The following is a 10,205-nucleotide window of genomic DNA, read 5'->3' as shown; positions in this document are numbered from 1 at the left end:
GTGAGTAGGTGGTAGTTTCTGAAGATTATTGGTAACCCAGTGTTGGTCGTCTTGAGTCATGGATTTAAATGACGGCTAGCAAGCTCTTAAACACCTTCTGCTTTATATGACACAGAGTATGGAACTGCAGGACGCACAGACAACTGTGAAGGGTTTTTAAGAATATGGATTCATTGAATAATCAGTGAATCTTGTGAATATACTAGACCTTTGGAGGAGGAAAGGGTGTTTTACAGAAGGAAGTGGTTTGTGGGGGCTTTTAAAGGTACAGTTATCGCTTTTCTATATTATTTTCAGCATCATTCAGTCCTCCTATATGAAAAAAATAAATGGTCTTGATAGAGAAAAAGTTATGCTGACTCTTTAAATGAAGAAACTTGATCCTCATGTTACTCTTAACTGGACTTTTTTCCTCCTAAATATTCATAAGGGAAACTATCCCATGAAGGCAACTAACTTAACTTTCTGGCAATCTCTACGATGTGTCTCATTCAGAACCCGGTGGGCTCTCCATGCATTATTGGCAGCACTTTTATCCAGGGGCACAGAGAAGGAATAGGGTTACTGGAAACAGGGAGTGTAGCTCGAGGAATTGTTCTCTCTCCGGAGTGGATAAGTTGTTTGACCTACTGACTCATTTCATAGGAATTAGGAAAACAACCTAGTGTGGTTTTTATTGTTAGTCCTGGAGGATTCCAAAATCTGTGTGCCTGCAAACAAGATGAGCTGGGGAAAGGCAGCACTGGCATTTGGTGTTTCTACTTGCCTCTTTTCCTGATGGAATCCAATCCTCTGCTTCCAGGACAAGTCCTGCGCTTGGGGATCCTCTGTACGCCCGTTCACTGGTGAGTATGTATGACAGCAATTTCTGATTTCACTAGTTCTTGCTTCTAACACCTAAATGGTGCTTTGTCTAGGGAAAGGCTTTAAAGAGCATTTTCCCCCAGTACGTTTATAATACATTTCATATTTACCTACAGAAAATACTGTGGATGTGATAATAATTATAAAAGACAACCCACAAACAACAATGAAAGTTAAGAATTAAGATATATTCTGATAGATTTTTGCAGCATATTGACATAAAGGCAGTTTTGGTTTTGACATATGTACACCAAAATGATATCTGTAATGCTATTAAAACACAAGTATACAAGGCACCAGTATATTCTGGCAAAAATAATATAATGATCAACAGTTAATGAAAGACTCGTGCTTTGAGCTTCTAACAAAATGTTAATATGTAGAGAAACTTGTGATTCATGATGTTTTGGTTTTCAACCAGTGTTATCAAATAAGCTGAAAGTATCAGAAGAGGACAAAGAAAGTACGTAAAACATGGATAAAAGCAGAAACTGAGAAAAGATAGCTTTGATATTTAAAGTGTTAGATTATGGCCTCTATATAATGTCATATATGCCGGATCCCCCCCCCCCCAAAATCACACCCTCAAATTATGATCTTCATTATTCAAAAGATGTTTGGCGGGTTGGTGGTATAGTGGTGAGCGTAGTTGCCTTCCAGAAGACGGTTGGTGTATAATTACTATAGAATGTCTTGCTCTCTTGGGAGGTGGCTTAGTAGAAGGTTGAGTCAGGCAAGCTGTGGCTGTTTATTCAGTGTGCTGTGCTGTGCCGTGCTGTGTCTGAATGCCTGGGAGTTACCGTTGTTAACCTTTCCAGGGTGCTAGATCCCTTTGAGATTATGATGGAATCCATGAATCCTTTTCCCACACCTGTATGCAAACATGTGCCTGCCCATTTGCAGACCCAAAGAAGCCCATCCATGTACCCCACATTAAGAAGGGCTGCGGTGGACTAAGCCCTCACTGTGACTCTGCTGTTCTTAAGCTTCCCAGGAAACACTGTTATGTAAAAAGACGAGCCATCCAGGTCAAAAAGAAGTCATTGTGGTTGCTAGGTGGGGGTGCAAAGCCAAAGACAAAGGGTGGGGAAAATACATGACTAATAATAAATAAAGAGCATGGTTAATACCAGAGTCTCCAAACTGATAGCCCAGAATCCCTCAACATGTAGCCACGAGTATTTGTAAAGTATGTTGTGAATTCAGGTAGAGGGCTGAAGACTCAACATTAAGCAGTTGGGCAGATTTTTCATACATATATTTGTCTATGCCTCTTGCACAATATAAAACTATGAAATCTCTTTTCATTTTTCTATTGTGCACGCTACCACATTAGGTAGGAATCAAAATCATGTCAACTCCAGAAGTATAATTCATAACAATTATAATAAAGCAGAAAAATGATTCTACGTTAGCAGAAGAAATGTAGTAGGGATAGATTTAAAATAGCATGGTTGAGTACAAAAGAAACATCGTTTTTTAAAAAATGGTAGGCTTTATCACTCATCAGCTAAACTTAAAGTCAGTGCTGTGAGGCTGCTGTGGGAAAAAAATAGTCATGATTCTTGGGTATATTAAAAGGAGTATGACATAGAAGGGTAAGAAAACAAGACGTAGTGTTTGTCAGACTCATCATTGTGTCCTGAGTCACACTTGAAAAAAGATTTTGGACAATTGTGAAAAGCTGATACACAAGCCACAGAAATTACACGCCCTTCCAGGAAAAGATAAGGCAACTGAGGATTTTATTCCACACAAGGCTGGAGGATTTCTTGCTAATGGCCTTTAAGTAGTAACAGTCTGGTTTATTCTTATATTCCTAGGGCCTTTCACACTGCCTGGTGCACAGTACTTGAGATGATTGTTGTGTTTAGTGATATGAGTAATGTTCCTGTGAAAGACTTAGCAGGAGTAAGTAGGTTCAAATAAAACCAGCGATAGTGTCATGACAGACAGTATATAATACATGAATTTGCTGGGTGATTAATACATAAGGATGACTGTCTCACTTGTGAGGATGATATAATACTTCAGCAGCTAACTGGGGGAAGCTACAAAATCTTGGTTTGATACCTCTTTCAGGATGAAAGCAGGTAAGTCTGCTGAGGTGGTGGAAACATTCATTCATTCATTCTACAAACCCTGAGTGCCTACTTGGCTAGGTGCTCACGGTCTGGTAGAGGAGACAAAGACACAAAAACAGAGTCACAGTGTATAATGAGTGCCATGGGAGCAGAAAAACAGCATGCGCAGGGCTTGTGACACTCAACCGCCACCCCGCGCAGCTTCCGATGGAGGTGAAGTCACAACTGACCCCAATGGACAGGCATGGAGGTGAAGTCACAACTGACCCCAATGGACAGGCATGGAGGTGAAGTCACAACTGACCCCAATGGACAGGCATGGAGGTGAAGTCACAACTGACCCCAATGGACAGGCATGGAGGTGAAGTCACAACTGACCCCAGTGGACAGGCATGGAGGTGAAGTCACAACTGACCCCAGTGGACAGGCATGGAGGTGAAGTCACAACTGACCCCAATGGACAGGCTTGGAGGTGAAGTCACAACTGACCCCAATGGACAGGCATGGAGGTGAAGTCACAACTGACCCCAGTGGACAGGCATGGAGGTGAAGTCACAACTGACCCCAATGGACAGGCATGGAGGTGAAGTCACAACTGACCCCAGTGGACAGGCTTGGCAGAGTTAGTGGGATGGGAGGCAGGTGGGGCAGCCTGTCCAGAGGTGCAGACCTGTGTGTGTGGGGAAGGGGTGATGGGAGATGCAGACTCGGCAGTGCTTGTTGACAGAGGTGTGAATGCCACGCCTTGCTTGCCTGAAGATTTCCATCCAGGAACCTGACAAAAGTCAGATGTGCACTTCAGAAAGGCCAGGCAGGCTGCGGTGAAGAGAGTGACTCGAGGGGGTGGGGGTGGGGAACAGGCCATCAAGGCAAGGAGGCCAAATGGAAAGCTTTGGTCAGGACACACGTGGTGATGGATTCGGGGGAGAAATGGGGGAGGGTGACGCAGGCAGAGTGGCCAGGGTTATCAAGTGGCATCATTCACCACAAAATGCAGTCCAAGAGGAAGCCCAGGTGTGAGGGGGGACAGGTGGGGCCCAGGTGTGAGGGGGGATAGGTGGCATTCAGACATGTCAGTACACAGAGTCAATGGCAGAGACAGAGCCAGTGGGCAGTTGGGCTATGTGGATAAGGACTTGAGTGAAGACCTGTCTCCAAAGCAGGTGATCACTCTTCTAATTTTTTATATGGTGTTTTTCATTCTATTCTGACTCATTTGTAATAAAACCTCTTTTATTTTTTATTGTATATACTTAAGGTGTCAACATGCTGGTTTGATATAACATGTACATAGCAAAATACTAACTTACACTCAAGCTATGAGTGTACCATCTCACAGTTACTTTTTTGTGCATGTGTGCTAAGCCCACCTAAAATGTACTTAGAAATATTCAGTATCTTCACTGTGGTCCTCATGCTGTACTGCAGATCTCTAGATTTATTCATCATTCCAGCTTTACACCCTTTGACCCACATCTCCCCATCCCCCGCAACCACCACTCTGTTTCTATGGACTCTATTTGACTATTTTAGATTCCACATATTACCTCTAATCCTCAAAGCTCTATTAGGGTTTTGTGTATTTCCTTCCAGCATTTTCCTACATACACACAATTTGCAGAATCAGCATAATTCTGTATAGGTACATTTATTTATTTATTTATTTATTTATTTATTTATTTATTTAGAGATGGAGTTTTGCTCTTGTTGCCCAAGCTGGAGTGCAGTGGCGCAATCTTGGCTCAATGCAACCTCTGCCTCCTGGGTTCAAGTAATTCTCCTGCCTCAGCCTCCCAATTAGCTTGGATTACAGGCACGTGTCACCACACCCAGTTAATTTTGTATTTTTAGTACAGACGGGATTTCACCCTGTTGGTCAGGCTGGTCTCGAACTCCTGACCTCAGGTGATCCACCCACCTCGGCCTCCCAAGGTGCTGGGATTACAGGTGTGAGCCACCACGCCCAACCTGTATAGACACTTTCTTTTTTTTTTTTTTTTTTTTTTTTGAGACGGAGATTGCTCTGTCACCCAGGCTGGAGTGCAGTGGTGCAATCTCAGCTCACTGCAAGCTCCGCCTCCCGGGTTCATGCCATTCTCCTGCCTCAGCCTCCCAAGTAGCTGGGACTACAGGTGCCCGCCACCATGCCTGGCTAATTTTTTGTATTTTTAGTAGAGATGGGGTTTTACCGTGTTAGCCAGGATGGTCTCGATCTCCTGACCTCGTGATCCGCCCGCCTCGGCCTCCCAAAGTGCTGGGATTACAGGCTTGAGCCACCACGCCCGGCCTGTATAGACACTTTCTATCCCACTTTTAAAACAGGCATGTTCTCCCTATGCTTTAAAATGCCTTTAAAATATTTCTAATGGTGCTAATTCTCTAATTTGGGAGTGTCTAATTTGCTTCCAGTTTTTAAAAACTTTTTTTTTATTACAGTAATTAACCTTTTAAATACATGAATCTTGGGCATATTTTTAATGATTTCCTTAGGAGAGATTCCTTAAAGTGAATTTCTTGAGTAAAAGGGGGTCAACTGTAAGATTCTTGATATACCTTGCTAAATTGTTTTCTAGAAAGCTTGAACCAAGTTCTGCACATATTAGCAAAGTATGAAATGTCCTTCTCTCCATATCTTCATCAGCATTGAGTGTTCTCTCTTTTTTATCTTTAGACAAAAAGGTTACATTCTTTTTGGTTCATCTACTCAGAAGCTATTTAATGAATGTTCACTCCATGTCAGGCATGTGGCATGTTTTCATCTCTACCAGTAATGTTGAACTTTCTTCGTGTGTGTCAGCCTTGTTTTCTTTTGTAAATGTTCTGTTCATGTCCATTATCAACTTTTCTATTAGGGTGTGACTGTTTCTATGATATATTTATAACGATGTGTGTGTGTGTGTATGTGTGTGTGTGTGTGTATACGATATTTGGGGCAAATATTTTTCCCAGCTTCTTTGACTTTTAATTTTGCTTATACTTTATTGGAAATACAGAACCTTTATTTATTATTATTATTATTATTATTATTATTATTATTATTATACTTTAAGTTCTGGGATACATGGGCAGAACGTGCAGGTTTGTTACATAGGTATACATGTGCCATGGTGGTTTGCTGCACCCATCAACCCATCATCTACATTAGGTATTTCTCCTAATGCTATCCCTCCCATAGTCCCCCACCCACCAACAGGCCCTGGTGTGTGACGTTCTGCTCCCTGTGTCCATGTGTTCTCATGAGAACCTTTATATTTTATGTAGTGGATTAAGTTATTTTATCTTTTTTTTTTTCCTGTGTAACTTCTGTTACCTCAGGCTTAGGAATTCCTTCCTACCCAGAAGTTAGAAAATATTCATCTTTTTTTTAAAATAGTTTCATTTTTAACATTAAACTCACCAAATTAGAAGTAAGATGTGGCCAGGCACAGTGGCTCACACTTGTAATCTCAGTGCTTTGGGGGGGCCTAAGGTGGAAAAATCACTTGAGGCTAGGAGTTCAAGACAAGCCTGGGTAACACAGTGAGACCCCACCTCTACCAAAAAAATTAAAAAATTAGCCAGGCATGGTAGCATGTGTCTGTAGTCCTCTCTGCTTGGGAGGCTGAGGTGGGAGGATCACTTCAGCCCAGAAGTTTGAGGCTGTAGTTAGCTATGATCATGCTATTGCATTCCAGCCTAGGCAACAGAGCAAGACCCTGTGTCTTAAAAAAAAAAAAAAAAAAGTGTGAAACAAAGATCCAAATGGACTTTGTTTCACAAAGTAAATCCCCCATCATGTTTTGAGTTGTGTATCTTTCCCTATTTAATTTGTGGTGCTTCCTTTATTTTATATTTCAAGACTTTTGCTGTTCCATCCAGTGGTAGGAGCCCATGAACTTGCTGGATATTGGTACGCACAGAAGATGCGATAATACTTTTTTCCAATATTTTATTATGAAAAATACACTGGCTAGATTCTATAATTAATATTCTGTCACTTTACCATCTAGTCACGTAATAATTCTTAAACTTCTCAAATCATTATTTGAATTTCAAAGTGGACTATCAAAGACATTTTCTCTAACCCTATTTTTCTCTAATTTGTAGTTTTGATTTCCAGGAAGCCTTTAGCAATTTATATTATTAGTACAGTAAGAGAGTAAATAACACACTAAAATACCAAGAGAAACTACTTTCCAAAACATGTTTTAGTCGTTTAACTTTATGAATATGGCTACCAAGGGGGCTTCCTGGGACACAGTGCTGGGGAAACGGCAGGCCCTAGGAATGGGCTTTGAAAGAAGACTTCTGCCACCGTCAGGTCACATTCCCAAGAGGCCATCGTCGTGCTCTGCCAGGGAACCCTTAGCAGAAAGGCTGCTTTGCCCAGGATCTGGCTCGTCGCCCCAGACCAGCTCTACCGCTGTCTGGCATTGAATGTCCCTGGTCCACAGTGAGTGGTCAGTTGCATATACCTTAGATCAAGGAGCTTAGTCACCTCTTTCCAGCCTAAATCATGAGCACCCTAAATTCCCATGGGTTGTTGAGACCTAATAGCATCCTGGCTTAGAGATGGGATTGCAACTGGGTCTGCACAGGAAACTGGCCTACTAGGTCTGCCTCTTGGGGCAGCATACAACCAGCCACATGGAAAAACCCACAGCCTGCAATAAAAGACTTGCTTTGGTCACCACCTGACATTAGCTGTGGTTTAATCTGTGTAATGTTTTTCCCCCCCATCTAAGCCTCAATTTCCTATCCATAAAATATGTTGGTTTTGGCCAGGCATGGTGGCTCACGCCTGTAATCCCAACACTTTGGGAGGCCAAGATGGCCTGATCACCTGAGGTCAGAAGTTCAAGACCAGCCTGGGCAACATGGCAAGACCCCCCTCTCTACTAAAAATACAAAAATCTAGCTGGGCGTCATGGCACATGCCTGTAATCCCTGCTACTTGGGAGGCTGGGGCAGGAGGCAGGAGAATCACTTGAACCCAACAGGCAGAGGTTGCAGTGAGCCGAGATCGTGCCACTGCACTCTAGCCTGGGCCATGGAGCGAGACTCTGTCTCAAAAAAAAAAAAAAAAAAAAAAAAAAGTTGGTTTTATTAGATTACAGAGAATACTTTCTCTATCCAAAATCTGTGATTTTAATCTAGAACACTGAATGCAGGTCAGTATCCACCCCATTTTCAGAAATCTGGGAAGGTCTTTTTTTGTTTCCAGCTTCTCAGAATAAATACTTTCCAGGATGTTACAAACATTGATGAAGTTCACCAGAACAGATCCAGGGTTAACCTTTTAAAGTCATTAGATATGGCTCCAGTAAAAGGCATGAGAAGGCACCCGTGAGACCCTGCAGGGGAAGCCTCACTCCCGGGCAGCCTTACGGCTGACCAGCTGCCTTACTGAGCATATTCCCACCTCTACCCCAGAGACTCACTCTGTGGTCCGGTGTCACCTCGATTCTAAATTCCCTGCTTCCCGGTGAATGATGCTATCACACTTTAGAAGCCTGGCCAATAAATGCTTTGAAATTTAAGGATAGCTATCCTGAAAAAATTTAATATAACCTAAATTGATAGTCTAATGACATCAGTATTCAAAAGAGGCATTCTATTTCAGCAAGTGGTTTTCAGAAAAAAAATAAAATAATCTGAGTTTTTCCCCTGCCACTCTCCCCTCTTGCTTTTATGCTGCAAAAAGAGCTTGTTGCTTGCCTGATGCACCGTGTTGTTCTCTGCCTTTGAAGATCTAGCTCCCTCAGCCTCCCCACGTTGTCCACCTCTCCAATACCATTGCTCCACTGGGAAGCTGGCCCGGAGGTGCCCTACCACGTTCATCTCTCGCAGCCCAGGGCTGTCTTTAACGTTACAGAGACACAGATATCAAAGTGTTGCAATTTATTTGGCTTTCATTAATTTGCCGGAAGCAAGGGAGGGTAGATACGAAGTACTCCTCTAACCTGTTATTTTCCTTGCTGTTAAAATGTAAAGAAGACTGATGTAAGAATCTCTGCCTTCCACCAGTCATAACCATGGTATGCACAGAGCTTATGAATCATCTTCTAAATTCACAGCTAGTTTTAAAATTTAGCTTCCAGGCTAGATCTGCAGGAAATGATTGGGAGATCATAAGTGCTATGGAGTGAATATGAAGTTACTTACCAGATCCCATAAAGTTAGCTCAAGGAATCCTGAGGAAGGTGTCACTCAGAAAGCTGCTTTCAAAGCTGAGTCAGACCTGCATGGCGCTTATTATCTCCATCGTGTTACCATGCCAAACATATCAATAGCTTCAAAGTGAGTTCAGATTAAAACACAGAAAAATCTTTGGATATATTCACAGGCAGTGGGGGTCATGTAACAAGTCAGCAAGGAAAATAAAAGATATGTGAGGTACAGCCTCAACTTTTTAAGATGGATCTTGAATAAAAAGGTCTAATGAAATATTCTATGGTATTGCTCTCTGGGATTTAAAAAAACAAAGCAAAACAAAAAAACGAGGGCACTGGAACAATGTTTTACATAGATCACGGGTGTTTTCCAGTATGCATTTTTAGTGCACTTACTTAACTGAGAGCCCTCTCATATGAAACTGGAATGTCACCACCATGTGATAAAGCGTAGACTAGCTGTGACCTAATATGTACTGATCATGACTAACGCAGAAGTCCAGGTCACTGCGGTTGTATTTCCTGTAGCCTCAGTGTTCTGGGGTTAGGGTTAACAGGGAGAATTCATTTCTGTGTTCAAGTCTCTAATTCTTCCATCATGTAAACTATAAGTGGGAGCAGACTGGATTCAGCATTGCTACAAGAGAAAAACAACAAATAGGAACACCACCAACACCATGTGTTGGGAGCCCCATGTGCCAGGCATTGTGCCAAGTACTCGATATTGATTATCTCTTTTAATACACAATCCTGTGTGGCAGATCCTACTGTGAGACCCATTTTACAGATAGACAACTGAGGTTGGGGGAAGTTGGAAATGGAGGAGCCAGGATTCAAGTTACAGCAGTCTGGCTCCTGTGCCCAAGCTTTTAATTTGTATCCTATTCACTTTTCATAAATAAATGACTCGTGTTGGAGGTGTTTTGATCCTTGGGGCCACTCAGTTTTGTTCAGCCAGCTTTCCTTGGTTGTGGTTTTAATGTGTTAGGGAAGAATGAATGTATTCCCCACAGCTGGGCATCTTTGTTCTGGATCACCTGGCTACAGCTCATGAATAGTGCAGATTATTACACCCCGCCCCATGACTCCAGCAAATGTGCTGTGG

The 10,205-nt window shown here is 42.3% G+C and overlaps 1 long non-coding RNA gene across 6 annotated transcripts in view; it reads left to right on the top strand.

The window, feature by feature from the left end:
- Window positions 1-10,205, top strand: part of LOC100939643 (uncharacterized) — a 228,082-nt gene that overhangs the window by 196,288 nt on the left and 21,589 nt on the right. For all 6 annotated transcript variants that reach the window (XR_010140754.1, XR_008527589.2, XR_655462.3 and 3 more), the window contains one exon: window positions 803-845. This is a non-coding gene — a long non-coding RNA (uncharacterized LOC100939643). The remainder of the gene's footprint in view (window positions 1-802; window positions 846-10,205) is intronic.

Source organism: Pongo abelii, chromosome 6 (genome assembly GCF_028885655.2).
Source record: "Pongo abelii isolate AG06213 chromosome 6, NHGRI_mPonAbe1-v2.0_pri, whole genome shotgun sequence".
In the NCBI taxonomy this organism is placed as follows: Eukaryota; Metazoa; Chordata; class Mammalia; order Primates; family Hominidae; genus Pongo; species Pongo abelii.
Note: the sequence above shows the minus strand (reverse complement) of the source record. Positions and strands in the feature narration are given on the sequence as shown.